This window comes from Cinclus cinclus, chromosome 8 (genome assembly GCF_963662255.1).
Source record: "Cinclus cinclus chromosome 8, bCinCin1.1, whole genome shotgun sequence".
In the NCBI taxonomy this organism is placed as follows: Eukaryota; Metazoa; Chordata; class Aves; order Passeriformes; family Cinclidae; genus Cinclus; species Cinclus cinclus.
This window is the reverse complement of record NC_085053.1, coordinates 4,360,609-4,377,456: the sequence shown is the minus strand read 5'-3', so window position 1 is coordinate 4,377,456 and position 16,848 is coordinate 4,360,609. Positions and strand designations below refer to the sequence as shown.

At 48.7% G+C, this 16,848-nt stretch overlaps 1 long non-coding RNA gene across 2 annotated transcripts in view; it reads left to right on the top strand.

Annotated features, from left to right (window-relative positions):
* LOC134046562 (uncharacterized) overlaps nucleotides 1–16,848 on the top strand; it is a 45,948-nt gene that overhangs the window by 20,723 nt on the left and 8,377 nt on the right. The window lies entirely within an intron of this gene.

The following is a 16,848-nucleotide window of genomic DNA, read 5'->3' as shown; positions in this document are numbered from 1 at the left end:
TCTCATGATGTTGCTTGGGCAGGAACTCCTGGGCAGCCCCCCAAAATCAGCTCCAAAGGGAAAATCTGTTTTCCAAAATGCTGTCCTGGGACCTACAAAACTGTACAAGCTCTTGTTTTACTGGTCTCCCTTGGCTGCCGACTTTCAGACCTGTCAGGACCTCACAAGCTGAGTCCCTCAGCATAGATGTCAAAAGCACAGTTTGGGATTCGCAAGTGCTCAGATTCTGTTAAAAAATAAGGGGTTTATCCCTCAGAAACAGACTGACCACTGTGGATTTATTGTTTCAATCTGCACAAACACACAGCTGAGCTGGCCCCAGTGAGCTGGTGGTTTCTCTTTTGAACATGAATTTCTCTGGGTGCCTTTCAAAGAAGTTCTCATTTGAGATTTACCAAATGAAATGTGGTGCTCTGGGAGGTAGTTTTGGCCTTGGCTGAAAGAAGTTTATTATTGTTATTACTATTACTATTATTACTACTGGATTTTTGTCCAGTCTGCTGCATCAAAACTTGCTGTTCCTCACATTCCCTCATTCAATTACTCAGCAGAGGACAGAAATATCATCAACATCCCCACCTTAGAAATCATAGGCTACCACTCAGAGACTCAAATCCCAAACAACCTCTTCCTACCCCCTGTATGGAGCCAACTGGGAGCATCCCAGATCTGCTTTTGCTCACAGGGGAGAAGTGAGAGCCACTTCTTAAAGCCTGCTCCCTGTTGTGACCTTCATCTTCACCTAGTTCTTTTTTTTTTTTTTTTTTTTTTTTGGGGTGGGGGGGGGCAGCTGTAGTAAAGGTTGCATTGCAACATAAATAAACAGAGCAGCTTTTTTTCAGCATAATCATCCATGTGATGTAGGTTTGCCATTTATCCATAACTATCCTGACAGCTCATTGTCCAGGCAGGAATACAGGATGCCTATGATACACAGACTCCAAAAAAGAAGTAAAAAACCCAAACAACAGGATGTACCATTTTATTCCTGCACTGAACTAACTTATATTTATTGCCTCTGAACTTCTGGGTAGGGAAGGAGGGCTGGAACTTCCTTCTAAACTTGTAATTAATTGTTTGCAGAGTTAAAAAGAACAGGGAGGGAACAAAAAAAAAAGCAAAGCCCTTTGAAATGTTTCCACTTTAAACTGGAGCTGAATGCACTGCTGAGGCCCTGGCTGATTGCTGCTTGGAAATGTCCAGCTGAGGACATGCAGCCACCCTGGGCAAGCCGAATGTGCATCCCTTGGAAGGAAAAAGTGGATGTACCTGTTCTTACCCTGACCAAGCAGCACCCAAATCCCAGGGCCATCTTCCAGCATGGCCATGCAGTTGGTTTTCAAATGCCTTTTCTTTATGGTGTGTGCATTGCTTTTTGTTTTGTAGATGAAGGGATGTCTGTGTGCTAAATAATGGGGTTTTTCAGTTTCATATTAAAAAAATGGGGGAGAGGAGAAAGTAAAAAACTGATGTGTTTGGAGGCAGCAACTCCAAGGGCACCCATTGCAGTTGAAAACCTGAGCGTACCATGAGGAGCTGCATTTTGGAAAATCCATGCTGCTGCTCAATTTGGTGTGACATCTCCCCTTAGAGAGCAGATGAACATGGAGAGCTGCTTACATGCTGTGGTCCAGGATGGATGTGAACCACTTGCTGCAAGTACGTGGAGCTGCCATTGGGAGGTCAGCTGTTTTTTGGGTCAAGATATGGGACCAAAAAATAGGGCCAGGGAGGTACTGGGAGACTGGGCTGTGTCTCAGGGAGACACAGGGAGGACTGTGAAGCATCCTGCTCAATGAGTTCTTTGTTTTTGGGCAGCCAGTGCTGGCAGAGCCTGGGAAAAGCTGCCATGGAAACTTGCCTGGGAACTCCTGTGGCCAGGGATGGATGGCTCCAACTGATGGCAGCTCTGCACAGCAGGGCTTTATGCCACTTGTGTAAGTTTTAATCAACATTGCACATCCAGCATGAAGTTCTTTAATCCACCCTGGCTTCGAAAGAGCCGGTTTGCAAGGGTGGGGAGCATCTGCCACTCCTCTGGAGTTATGGGAGGCTGTGGGTGGAAAACAAGGTCCTTTTGAGGGACGGCTTGCAATGGCACCACAAACCGTTGGCATGCAGGGCTTGCCTGGCTGAGCTGGAGGGGTAAAGGCTGCCAGCCTGCGTGTGGGGGAACCAAAACAGAGGGGGTTGCCTTGGCAATGCTAGCTTGTCCACATCCTGTGGGCTGCAGAGCAACCACAGCGACTGGGGATGGAGGTAGAGTTTGCAGAAAAGCTGCAGTTGACTGGAAACTGCTATGCTGTGTCACCATGGCAGAGGGGAGAGAGCTAGAAGTCATTTTGCCAGTTACGTTCTTTAGGCCCAACCCTCAACAGGCTCTTATGTCTTTATGAAGTTCCCTCCAACCTAAGGAAGCTCAGCCTGCTCCTTGCAGCTGACATGCCACCTGACTCAGGCAGGAGTGGGGCTGCTCTGAGGGGCTCCCCGCATCCACGGTGAGAGCAGCGGCAGCTCTGGGGGCAGCTGACCTGTGGGGTGTGCCCCAAGTATTTCTGGATTATTTCAACACTGGTATGCTCTGTGGCCAGCTGCAACTCAGGACTTGTGGAAGTGACATGAAATCAACTGACCTACAGCCACTCCCATTTCCTTAATGCAGATGAGACCACACTTCGTGCAGTTGATGCTAAGGAGCGCAAAGCAGGAATCCCATTATTTAACAACCGTTTCTGTCTATTACAAGCTTTATGTCAGCTTTATACCAACTATCCATTGCAGTGACAGCTGTGGTTCAGGCAGGGAGAGGCTGATTTTCGTTACAGCCTGTAAACTCCCTGTTCCACCCAGCAGAGACACAGCTATGCTGTCACACGAGTGGCACCTATTTTCCCTGCTTGCACCTGCAGATTTAAAGAAAAACTGGGTGAAACCTGACACCGAGGGTGAACAGTTTCCTTAGCAGGGATTGCACGTTGCTGTTTCGGAAATGGTGACTAAGAAGGGTTTTGCCTCCGGTCTCCTAGAACTCGCAGCAGGCTACACAGACCTTCCTCAAACGTAAAGACAAACACCAAAAGCCACCACCCAGTAAACACGACCAGCTAAAGTTTCATCTCATTCCCACCACCATCAAACCCTTCTGCCAGAAGCCACGCGTAAATGCTTTCATTCCCTCAAGGGAGTGATTTGGAAAACTATGGATATGGATGTTGGATAACAGGGTTAAAGTGAAACTATTTTTTTGCAAGCTGCTGCCTGGAACCCACTCATCACCGTCTGCACACGCGCAGCTGCCGTCGGCCTCGGGATCACTGAGACTGTGGCCAAAAAAAATCAGTTTTGAGTTTAGCTGAGCACCACTATGATCCCCGGATACTCTGGGAGCCCCTGACAGCCATCCTGGCTCCTCCAAACTATGGTACGAGCGGTGCTGCCTCTCCGGGCGGGCAGCAGTCCCCAGCCATGGCCGTTCCTGAGGTCGATCGCTTGTGGTTTTGGTTACAAAAGGCTCAGGGAGCTGCCAGAGAAGCTGTGGATACCCCAATCCTGGAAGTGTTCAGGGTCAGGCTGGACGGGGCTTGGGACAAGTTAGTTTAGCGGACGGTGTCCCCGCAAGGGGATTGGGACGAGGTGGTCCTTAAAAGTCCCTTCCAGTCAAACCACTCTAAGATTCTGTGGTGTTCAAAACGTGTGCGTGTAGCTCAGGTGCTCCAAAACCCCGGTGCCAGGCAGACTGCCCCAGACACACGTCCCCTGAGAGCGGGCTGCTGCTGCTCATCGCTCTTTCCCCAGTCTGTTCTCACCCCCTTCCCCCCCGGGCTGCGCGAAGCAGATGATACGGCTTTAAAAGAAAAGAAAGGAAAAAAAAAAAAAAAAAGCCCCAGAAAACCAAACAACAGAAAGCCAAACAGACAAAATTAAACAAAAACAAACAAAAAACAAAACAAAAAACAAACGAGAAAAAGCCCTGGATTTGAGTAACACGCTAGGGAAGCCCAGCCCCGGGATCGCCTGTCCAGGTACTCCCCCAGACCCCCGACCTACCTCTCTGCCACAGCCCCGTTCCGCCCGCTCGTCCCAGTAGCTGCCGCTCGGCCGACCGGGGGAAATGATGGGATGGGATGGGACGTCCCGTCCCGCCCGCCTCCGGCCCGCCCCGCCCCACCTGGGGCTGCCCCCGCACCCTCCGGCGGAACCCCAAACGGCGGGGGGGACACACACAGGGAGGGGCGCGGAATTTAGTCTGGGAGAGAGGCGGGGATGGGGCACAAACCAACCCCGAACCTGCTGTGGGGAAGAGGGCGGGAACGAAGTGTTTGGCTCGCCCGGCTTTAGTGAAGCTCAGGTTTTCCCAGAAGCGTTTTTGGGAGACAGCAGGGAGGGACTGTGGTGGGGAGGGCACCAGCTCCCCAAGAGCGGTGCCAGGAATTCCACCCTGCTCCCTCTCACCTCCAACCAGCATCCTGCATGTTGTCACTCCTGTACTGTCCTGACACCCACCCTCCGTACCTGCAAGGGGACACTGCAGGCAAGTAGGAGGTGATGGAGCATCCCCAGGGACTGCCCCTGGTCCATGCAGCATCCAGGAGCTTTATGGGTGCTATACAACCATGGATAATGATGGGTGTTTAACCCTGGGAAGGCACTCCTGGCTCTGCAGGGTTTGGTGGTGGCTTTGACATTGCTGGGTTAAGGGTTGGACTTGATGATCTCAGAGGGCTTTTTCAACTTAAATGATTCTGTGATTCAGTATTTTCAAACTGTGATTCCAGTTCCATTGGCATTACCCCCACCCTTCACTTTCTACATTCTCTCCCACTTATTTCTTTTTTAACACCATGGCAGTGATATCCAGGAATTGCTGAATCCTGTCTGCTTTCCAGTCCAGGGCTCTATGGCCTCCATGCAGTGTTGTGATGCTGACAGCTGGGTAAACTGCTGGAATTTTTCTGGTTGGATTGAGTCCAGTTGGATTGTAAAATCTCTGCATTTGCCCTCCTTCATGCTCCAGAGCCAGTGGCTTGGCTTTACTGCTTCAGCCTTGGTGCTGAACTTGTTGAGCTGGGCTAGCCAGGGCTATCTGACCCTTCAAGGCTCCTGGAGAAGAGCCTCATGCTCCCAGTGCTGTGACTTGGCAGCACCAAGAGCTATGCAGTGCTGGGAATAGGAGGGAAGAGGGATAGAGAGGAGGGTGGAGGGATGGAGGTAAGTTGGCTGCCAGTTGCTGCTGCCCTGCTGCTGCCTTCACCTTAGTGCTGGGGTCAGAGTGGTGAGAGGTCCTCAGAATCACACACTGTAGGCTACAGCTTGTACTAAGTGTCTCCTAATAGCCTTGGGGAAGGCGTTTATGTCCTGTGGGAAACACCAAGCAATTTTTCCCTAAAGATTTGCTGTTTAACGCTAGGAACTTTTCCCTTGGTTTTATGCTGCAGGATGAAGATTCCTGGACTTTGCATCATGTGGCTCACTGCATCCCAGCTTCTCATATCCCAGTTTACCCTATCCTGATTCATTCCACCGCATCTCTCCATGTCCCAGCTCACCTCCTATATCTCCTTTGTTCCCTGACCCTGTCCCAGCCACCTGCATCCCAGCTTACCCCATCCCAGCTCTCCCCCCTCACTGAGCTGCAGCCATTCCCTCTTTTGTGGGTAGCAAATCCCCCTATGAAAACGTTCTTCGCAGGGCACACAGAAGCCACTTGGGTGCTGGCATTCACCTGAGGGGTACCTGACCACTCTACAGCACAATTACACCTTTGAAACCCCTGTAACAGGATTGAATAAAAATATTTATTATCAGAGCTCTCCAAGGGTGAGCACATCTGAAAATGTTAGGCTTCAGGGTGCCTGTCCATGGGCCTGGGAAAGTGAAAGCCCAGCCTGTCCCTGTCACCTGGGATATTTGCTTCATTCCTTGGGCAAACAGCCTCAATGGGGCTCCACACTTTTGTATCACTAATTTAATTTGGCAGAGACCTTGACAAGGGAGGAGCTGCCGGCCTTGCACCTTCCCTGGATTTCCGGGGGCCCCCTGAACACAGTGCCAGGGCAGCCTCTTGGCTTCAGGCAGGATTGCTGTGGTGATGTGGCAGAGGTGGTGGACACTGCTAATGCTGATATCTTGGAATGCTGCTACCTGTGAAGGAGAATCTTGATGCCATCAATGCCATTAAACTAAGCTGGGAAGCATCAGGCAGACTTTAAGAAACTTAGAATTAATGCAAGAATATGCAAATATAATCAGTCCCCTGCTCTGTCTAAGCCAGCATACTCCTCCCCATGGCTGACCTGTAAAGGTCCCTTCCAACTCAAATTCCATAGTGGTTTATAGGAGATGTTTGGGATTAATCTAAACAGCATGTGATGCCTGACCCTGTGGATGTTTCCTGCAGCAAGGTGTGCCAGGGGTCCTTCCCATGCGGCATGAATAAAGGTACATTTGCACAGATTTTTGTTTGGACTGCAGCTTATCTGGAATTCAAGGAACCGTGCTTTGTTCCTGAGAAACTTTAATGGACGAGAGGAAGCTGTGACTCAGCCACTGATGACTCACTGCAGCTCCAGATTGTCTCCCTGCTTGCTGGTGCCCCTCAAGCACAGGAACTGAACGAGCCTATGCCAGGCAAGCTCTTGTTGCCTCATGGGATGTCAGTCTGAGCCCAGGCCTGGGACCAGCTGGAAATCAAATCCCACCTCCAGCTCCTGTTCTCCATCCATCTTTCTCAAAATCCTTATTTCCATGTGGTATCAAAGCCTTTCCCATGCCAAAAAGCACCCTGATAACTTCAATTGCTTCCTAAAACCCCCTCAACCAATTTGAATTTGAAGACACTACTCATTTTACACTGAAGATAGAAACACCCTCTTGGTTTCCCCTTGTTTCATTGGATTCATCTAACTTTGTTACCAGTTTGCCCTGTTACACTGCTGTGGTCTTTACCCCTTGATAACATCCAGCTGGTACCCAGGGTCAGTTTATTTGGGGTTTTCTCGGATGGGTGGGAGTGATAGAGTGACTGCAGACATCATCACACCTTTCTTTCCCAGCTGCTTCCTCTGCTTTCTGTTGGTGATTTCTATTTGCAGACACTGGTTTGGCTTAAAGTAAGCAATGGAAAACTCTGCTCCCAGAGAAACATTCCTCTCATTTTTCCCCCATGCTTCTGCCTTTTCCTCTCCCACTCCCACAAAAAAAAGCCTGCAGTTTAAACACCAAAAATAACGCATGCCCTGGTCATAGTCTGGATAAAAATAGCAGCTCTTGGTATTTAGTAGCAGCAATGGATTTTCTGGCTTGGGAGGAAAATGAGGAGGAGGGATGGTGATGGTGACTCTTGAGCAGTGGAGGACAAACACAAGGCTGGTGTTTTGGGATAAGCTGCTTCGTCCCCTCCTCTCTTGTTTGGTACCAGCTGGGCTCTGTCCCCTCCAGGAAAGAGGAGCCTGAAGGTAAGTTTGGCTCAGGTGCCCCCGTCCCACCTTGGGCAGTTTCAGTGCTGCCCTTAAGTGTTTGGGTTAGGTCCCATGTAGGCAGTGATGGGGGCAAATGCTGCTCTTAAGGGAGAATGCCCCAAAGCTGGTGAGTTTTTGGGAGTGCCTCATGCCCACCCATCACTTGGGAGGCTTTGCATCTGGGCTTACCAAGGTGGGTCAGAATTTGCAGGATCATCCCTCCCTGGTGCTTAGGCGAGAAGAATGCTGAGGCAGGGAGTGAGGTGGGGTCCACAGGTGCCTCCTCAAATACTGCTTGATGCTTGTGTTGAGAAAACTGTGGTTTAAGGAACCTCTGTGCAGGTGAGGAGGAGGGTGGTACATGTCTGCTCAGGGTACAGTTGAGTGTTTGGGATGTTTAGAGCCGATTGTTTTGTGCGTGTGAGCCTTCAGGAACTCCTTCCTGAGGAAATCCTACAGGCAGCACTGGTGCAGGCAAGGGAGAGAGGAGACGCACCAGGATGGGGGGAAAGCAGCCAGGCTGGGCGAGTCCCGGCAGGGTGACGTGCTGCCTTCCCGTTTGGAAGCACTCAAGGATCACTTATGTGAAAGCTAGGGAAGGAAAACCTGTTGATGAATGGCGGTGGTCCTTCCCCCAGCATGGAAACGGGGTCAGCAGCAGCATCCAAGGGCTGGATTTGTGGAATGTGTGAACCAAAGGCAGAGGGGCGAGTGATACTTGGGCACAGTCTGGTGGCCCCAGCGACCAGCATATGCCCCGAATTGTAGGAAGTGGTGGCTTGTGCCTCCGCCAGCCACCGCCAGGGGTTTCCTATGCTGCACAGGTGTCGGGTGTGATCTGCCGAGGTTGATTTTTAGGTGAAGAACCCGTTGTGCCAGCCATCCCCTGTCTCACAGCCCTTCCTTGGGCTCAGCCCCGTGCTGCTGAGAGCAGTCAGTCAGTGGCTATCCCTCGGTGCTGGCTTCCCCCAGAGCCCGGCTGAGGTGGGCAGGGAGAGCCAATCCTGCTTTTTAATGATATGCAGATGCCAAATTAGAAGCAGTATTTTGATGTTTTTCGTTATTTGTCCCTCTCCATAAGCCATTCCCATGGGGGAAGCTGTTCTCAGAGATCTGTGGTGAGCCGACGTCCCTTGGCTCAGGATCACGAGAGGATTTTGGCCGGTGGTACCGGAGCCACTGCAATGTTCTGTGCTGCCCTTGGGGCGTAGCTCCTGCCTGGGGGTGGGACTGTCTGACCTTTGTTCTTCACAGATCAAAGTCTTCCCGCTCCTCATCTTGTTTGCTAGCAGGGGCTCAGAGGGGAGGATGCAGCTGGGTGTCACGGCTTGGGCAGGGCGGCTTGCTGGGAGCTCACCCACCCGCCGGGAGGGAACCGAGAGAGAAATGCAAATTGTGATGGGTGAAAGAGGGGAAAAAAACAACCGTGACCTTTCGCCTGGGGGTGTTTTCCCTCTTTCTGCCCCTCTGCAAGGGAGAGCAGGTTCCTGTATTTTGAGGGGCAAAATCCCCCTCGGTCAGGGAGCAGAGGCAGCCTTAAGTTGTGACTGGGAAGCCAGTCCAAGGGGTGAACAGGGAGATGCCGTCTGGTTTTGGCCTGATTCAAGTGCAGCCAGGGGCCACTGGACCAGGAGCAGGGACAGACACTGTCTCCAGGAGTGGGGGAACAGTACTGCCCTGATGCTCCTTCAGCCCCATCCCCTCCGCTGATCCCCTTCCAAGTGCCTGTTTCCAGTGCCTTCTGAAATTCTTAGAGGGAGGATTTCCTACCTCGTCCCACTCCATCTCTTACTTTTAAGGAGGATTTTTCTTAAGACTATTTGCAGAATTATTTCATTCAACCCCCTCTTCTGTTGTGCCATCAACAAATGCAGGGAACAGCATGGGGACAAAGGCCTTTTGTGGTGAACAGAGGCAGTTTGTGTCCCCTCCATGTCCTGTCGTGCTCTGCTTTGCTGGTCAGAAGCCACGCCAGGCCCTGGTCCCTGTGGAGGAGCAATGCCAGGGAGATAACCTGGGTGGGAACAAGAGAATTAGCCATGCTGCTGGGAGAAGCCTGCTAAAGGATTGCTACATGCTTTGATGTTCCTACTGACAGCAGAGAGCAGTCAAAAAAAAAAAAAAAAACTGGGAAGGGAGAGAAGTGCTGCTTTAAGAACAAGGGCAAGATGGGTTTACACTGACAAAGGGCAGGGTAAGAAGGGATATTGGAAGAAATTCTTCCCTCTGAGCATGGTATGGCCCTGGCACAGGTTGCCTAGAAAAGCTGTGGCTGCCCCATCTATGGAAGTGTCCAAGGCCAGGTTGGATGGGGCTTGGAGCAAGCTGGAAGCTAGTGGAAGCTGTCATTGCCCATGACAGAGGGGTTGGAACTAGATGGTCTTTCAAGGTCCTTCCCAGCCCATTCTAGGATTGATTCTGTGCTTGTTGAAACAAGTTGCAAGCAGAAAATATGTTGCCTATAGTGCAGGGAAGGGGGATAAGCCTGGAGGCTGCTATTCACAGCATTCCTCATCCCAGGGAAAGGGGACACCTCAATAAAATTTAAAATCCCTGCATTTAGATTTGAGGAAAAGAGATAATTTATAATTTTTTTACACTCTACATAACTAAACATTACAGCCTATAGTCCTAGGAGTTAAAAATATAAAAATGGGAATGAGAGTTTTAAAAGGGATGCCATCTTATGAGGGGAAATTAAAATTTGAGAATGTTGAAGATGGTGCTATAAAAATCACATCTCCTAAGCCATAAAGCAGCTGCGAATCTATGGCACAAAGCTGCCCCTTCATTGACCTGCTCCAGCCTTGCTCTTGGAGGTGTTGCACCTCCTCCTGCTGCACTCTGTGCTTCTGGGCCAGCATTTCCCTCTTGGTTTTTTTTGGGCTGAGGCTCCAGGATGTGTTGTTGGGAATGTGTTACTTGAGCTCTGGATTTGGGATGGGTGCCCAAGGTCCTTGCTGAGGACCTTTGTACACCCTCCTGATGTTTGCTGTTGGAACAATGTTCCTGAGCATCAGTCATGCAGAAAGGGGACTTTGGTAAGAGGGCAGTGATGAAATATCTCTGTGTAAAGTGCAGATGGGGGACTGTGGTGGCTGGAAGTGCCTGAAGAGGAGTGTGGCATGCCTGGGGAGGCATGCTTCTTGGAGTGGCTGGAAATATGAGATTCCACCACTCGTAGGGCTGTGTCTGGATTATGGTAGTGGCTCTGAGCTGTGCAAGGGCAGTGGGGGCCAGAGCAATGAGGGTGGTGGGCACATGTGACAGGGCAGGAGCACGCCAGGGTTTAGTGTGATGGGGTAAAACACTTCCCTGGCTTAAATCAAAACTCGTAGCATTTAGAAAAGGGCTTCTGCTGTCCCTCACTCCTTTCTCATACCATCTGAAACATGGAGCTGGGCCTTGACTGTGATTTTGGGAGGTGGTTATGATCCAGAGGGATGCTGCAGCTCCCTGTGTACCTGCCTGCTCTAGGTGCCAACATCTGAGTGATACAAACCTGCCTGTTGTTATTGGATTTCGCAATAGGAAGACTGTGCTTCCTCCAGGTGAGCTTTTTGGGGGGGTTCTGTGCAAGAAATGGAGGCCCCGGGGGCCTCACTTGACCCCAGACATGCTGAATGGGGAGGTACAGTAGAAGGTGTTGCCATTCTCTTATAGACCATAATGAAACACTTTGGACTGGGTCAACTGCTTGGCCAAGCATGGTGAGACTGGGATGACAAATACAGTCACAGATAACCCTTCCTCCCCATCCCAAACACATCTTCATCCCACAGCTCCTCCATGCACAGGTCTTGCATGAAGGGTCTTCCATGGCACTGACTACCTTCAGACACACACAAAAAAGTTCATTTATTCCAGACAGTTGAGAGAGGCTTCACACTTCGCTTTTTTGTGTACTAAGGGTCACGGCCAAGGTGGGACATCCCCTCTCTCACAACTTCCTTTTTTTTGTCTCATGAATCCAAGCAAGAAAGAGAAGTTGAGAAGTTACCACCAAGAAAACTACCCTGTTTTGTCTCTCCAAAATTAAATTTAGAAAATATTGAAGTGGTCTGGCAGAAGAGCTTCTTTCGAGCTTTCTCATACTGTCTGGCTATGTGTTGAATGTCAAAACTTTAAGCGAAGAAGTTTGGGTAAAGTCTTGCTGTGAAATAAGAGAAGAATTTCAAAATCTTTTGAAGTTTTTTTTGGTTTTGGGTTTTTTTTGGTTGGTTGGATTTTTGTTTATGTTTTTTGGTGTTTTTTTTTTTTTGTTTTTGTTTTTTTTGGGTTTTTTTTGTTTTGCTTGGTTGGTTGTTGTTGTTTTCCACTGGGAATGTAGTCTGCTTTAATGAGCCTTCCAATCTGTTTTTGATGGGGTTTCCATCATGTTGGGAATAGATTGCTGTTTAAATCGAGCAAATTGTTTTCACTGAAGATTTTGGGGTAGTTTCCCTTTGTTCCCAAGCATTCATACCACAGCTTTGCTTTCTCTGGCTGCAAATTGCAGAGCCAAGAGCCTCTCTAGCTTATGAGAGCAGCTAAATTTCTTAGCAAAATGTCTGCTGAGCTGAGGCCAAAGTGCAGCTCCCTGCCTTACTGTGGTTAATGGACCGACCGTGCTAACCTGACTTTGTGGCCACATTAGTGTTATTTATTTTAACAGCATAGTTGGGCCAGGGGGACTTGGGAGTCTCTGGTCCCACTGTCTGCCCAAGGCAGCTCTGGGGTTGGATGAGGTTGCTCAGGGCTTTTTCCATCCTAGTCTTAAACACCTGCAAGGATGGAGATAGCACCACCAGCCAAAACTGGGCTGCCCCAAAATTTCCTCTCACTGTGTTTTTTTTTTATAACATTGCTTGTGCTAGATCTATCAGCTGCTCTGTTCCTCCGGGTTTGAATGTGAATCTGTGCTAAGCCCTCCATGCTCCTCCCATGGGATAACCAAAGATCCGGGATAGGGGATGTGTGTCCTTTCTTGGCATGAGGCTGGGGCTGGAATGTTGCTGGTCTTGGATACACGAGGACCCTGGTCCCACCCCATTCCCAGACAGGCACACAGCTCACTCCTTCAGTATCTTTTATTATTGTATAGAAAATGCATTAAAAAAAGGAACTATACATAGCCTAAGAGCAATCAGGACTAAAAATACTAGTTAACAATGGTTAACAAGCGTTGATCCCATTCTCCAAGCTACATTTTCATTACAGGGTGGGGAGGGTTGCTTAATATATTATTTATTTATATTATAGATTTTATTTATGCATTTATTTACTTTTCTCTTCCCCCTCATTTGGTTGCAGTGGTTTGCGTTTGAGTTCATCAGAACCTGTCCAAGGCATTTTGTTGCCTCTGCTCTCCCTTCTTATTTATGTTTTTAAACTTTTTTTAACCTATTAAGAACATTTCCAGGATAACACCTGTACACAGGGGGCTGCTTGCTGTTTGTTTAGGTGTTTGTGTCACCGTCCTTCTGAGAAACCACTGACATCTGAAGAATTGCAGGCTCGGTATTGAAGTGGCTCTAGGCATCAGGATCTTCCAAGGGAAGGGCCTTTCCCTCCCACTTACCCCAAATTTTCCCTCTGGAAGGGGCAAGGAGCTGCCACCTGCCATCAGGATTTTAGGAAAGGGGAAGGTGACCTTGGAGGTGCTGGTGGTCCCCAGGGGACTCTGTTGAGTTTTGTGGCCATCCCAGGGCACTTGGCTGGCAGAAGCAGGGATGGGATCCTTGTCTGGCCCTGGGACAGAGCCCTTTGTTAGTGGGTGTAAGCATGAATTAAAGGTTTTTTGGGGGGGTGAGAGTTCATTGCTGGCAGTGTTTGGTAAAGTCAAAACTTGTGGGCATGTCTGGGGGGCACAGGATAGGGGGCATGTGGTCACCCCCAGATGTGATGGTGGGGACACAGCAGGAGGACAGCTCTGAGCTGGGATGAAAGTTGTGTGCTGGCATGGAGGTGAGGCACTGGGAGGGTACTTTGGCTCCTGCTGTGTTTTTACAGGTTGCTCTGAGCCTATTGTGGGCATGGGGACACCACTGGCTGAGCCCTCACCAGCTGCATCACTATGAATGAAGGTACCATGAGCTGTGCTTTGCACACCAGGCACTTCACCTGGGATAAGCATCCCCTTGGGAAGGAGGCAAGAGTGCATTTAGGCTGATACTAAGCTTTGAGATGCCTATGGTAAAGTAATGCAAAAATAAAGAATAGAAGCAGACTTCTCCCCAGTCTTTGTGTGGATACTCTCCCAGTACCTTCCTACCAAAACCCCTGAGGAGAGACTAGCCTCTCTCTTTCTTGAAATTATTAATTCATAGATGCTATCACTTTACTAAAAGCAGTTTTTCCTTTCAGGACTCTTTTTCTTTGGTTGTGTTTCAGTGCAGTGTGCAATGGGAAGGTGGGCTCGGAGAATGAAAACAGAGGGAAATTAAAATCAGGCAAGGGATCAAAGTCCATTTGTATTTTCCTCTAGGATTTTGGGTTTAGAAATAACAGGTGACTTTGAAAGGCTGCAAGGGTCATGGGTACATATATACCCATGTGTGAAGGATTTGATGTGTTTCTTCCTGCTTCCTATTACATGAGGTGGCATCTCACAGTGGATAGTGTGGTTTAGGGAACAGCCTCGTGTTCCTTTTTCGGGCTCTGGAACAAGCCTGAGCCACACAAACCTAGGATGGCAGTGAAGCCACCAGAACCTAGTGACAGTTCACATGCTGAAGCCAAGGTTTCTCAGGATTAATACTGTACCAGATCTAGACTTGGTTTCTGGGAATTTCAGGGCCAAACCTGGTCTAGCTGTAGAATGAACTAGTCCATCCAGTGATGGAGAGTGAGAAGAAACTACTTAATTGTGGGGCTGTTCTGTAGCATCAACATTAAGCACAAATTTGCTTGAAATTGCTGGCAGGAGCTTTGTCAAAAAAAGATAAAATTAGGCAATATAGAAAAATAACTTTCTGGGAAACTGTATCTTCTTTATGGACAATGTGAACAGGGGATGATGGCCCAAATCACTGGCTTGTCATTGCTAGTTGTGTGCCTGGGCATGGATTGGGTTATCACCAGGAGAAAACCATGATGTGTAGAAATCTTTCCTTTAAAAGATTGTAGCAACTGTCTTACACCAATGCCATGAAAAGGCAACATCCTGGTATCACATGAGAGGTCAGGGGCCAGCACTGATGTGTAATAGCACTGAAAGATTGGATATGACTGGTCTCCAAGAGTGTCTTTCATACCTGACTATGCAGTTGGGTCAACCTGGCTGACTCATCCTGGTTACAGGACTTGTACAAGGGATGACAGACATGAGGAGGAAGGGAGAGATACATGTCAGTAAACCTGTTTAGAGAATAATCAACCTTTTTGCAGCTCTTCTTTTGAACCTCCTAGAAAAGCTTGGCAAACTTTGATTTTCTGTTTAAGTCTTACTTTTGAAAAGAGAGGTTTCTTGCCTTTTGCTTGACTGTGAATGATGTGTTTCCACTGACATCTTTCTTTAACCTGGGTAGGTAAGAAAACAGCACTATCCACTGCCAATAACTGCTGGTGATAACCTCTGCTCCATTACAGCTTTTGTTGGAATATTTCTTCCTATAAATTCTTGATGGTCTGGGGAAAGAATTTACTCTGCTGGTCTACTAAAAGCCTTCTTAGGCTTTAATCAGTTCCATCTGCTGCTTTTTGTTGGCTTTTGGGTCTTCAGGAGGCGTGACATGCCACCCTCTGTGTGAGTGGCCATGTCCTGCAAGACATCCCATCATCTGTAGCCTCTGACTCACCTGTTCCTCAACTGGTTAATATGTTGCCTGATTTGATGCCAAGGAGAAATAAGAAGGGACACCTCATTTACATATGAGATGTTGCTAAGCATCTTTTCTCCAGGCCAGCTTGTACGATGACCACATGAAGGACTGGGCCCTGTATCTAATCTTGACCTCAGTGTTAGCTGTGATTTCATGTGCCAGTATGTGGCATGGAAAAGGAGGCTGTATTTCCCACTTAATGCTCTTCTTCAGCTCTGCAGCCATAGTAACGTCAGAACATTAAGGAGTGCGACCATGAAGGATACACTGGCCTGAATTATAAGCTACTGCAAAGATGCCTTTATGTTGCTATCTGAAAGATGCTTTTGAAACAAAGCAGTTTCAGTGTGATAAAACCAGATAGCAGAATTTAGCATTTGTCATGGTTCTTTGGCTGCATATCCAGTGATGAGCTGCATTGTCCTTGGACACAGGGACGAGTCCCTTCTTTGAGACCAGGCCAGTGACAATGCCTAGCATTGATCAACGTCCTTGGCAGAGGAGTGACTTAAGCATGGTGGTCATTTGGGCTCTGTGGAGGTGGGGATCAATGACAACAGGGCACAGACAGAACTATGCAAAGGGTCCATCTTCCCTGAGACAGGAGAAGTTAAGGATGGGAAGAGTGAACCCGTTAATTCTTCCAAGGGCTTTGAAGTGCTCAAAAATTTGAATGGAACCCCTTCTGGGACAGGAAACAGTTAATTTCCTGTTATAGAGATGGCAGTACCAAGGCACTGAGATTTGTGTCCTCCTTGTGGGGGGGATGAAGAAGGATGGTGTAGAAGGAAGGATATGGACATTCCTCAGCTTGCACTTGTCTTCCCTTAGCTGCATTGTCATAATTCCCTGTGTGCAGTGAACAGGAACACCTGAGCTGTGACAACTGTTGGCTTCAGGCTGGGCTGCAGTTGTGTGGTATCTTTTTATTGCTGCTCCTTCTCTGAGACTGTTTTGTTTGGGACCAGTGACCTGAGTGAGAGAGAGCATGATGGGATGTAGAAATAACAGAGGAAATGGGTCCTAGATTTCAGGACCATGAGTAGGGATTTTTCTCCTAAGTCTTCTAATTTAAGTCCTTCCTTCTCTATCAGGTTCATCATAATGTAGGCAGATATCATGGACCTGGAATGGGCTGAGTTCAGCTTGGAGGAGTGGATAATGAAGGTTGGGGCTGGTGGAGTAGTTCTTATTCCCATACACCCTATGCACACAAGGATCACTTTGTGGTGGGATCAACACATGAGCTATGTACTCTCTGGAGTTTGCCTACATATGCAGATATTTGCCAAGCCCTCCTGTGAAAACTGGGGATGGGATGAGCCTTTTATCATCCTCACTTAATCTCTATGTGTCCAGAGCCTGCACACAGGGGAGAGAGGGGTCTCTGCCTGCTGGAGGAGTTGGTGTCTACAGAATGGCATGAAGCTTGGGACCTCGCTGCCAGGAGGGGACAGGGAGGCAGGGAGAAGATGGGCATCCCTGGCCATGACTGGGCTGAAAATGGCCATACAAGGTACCTGTGGGTAAGGTTTCTGCCACAAACCCTGTGACAAACATTTCTAACAGGGCTTGCTGGAGATTTCTGT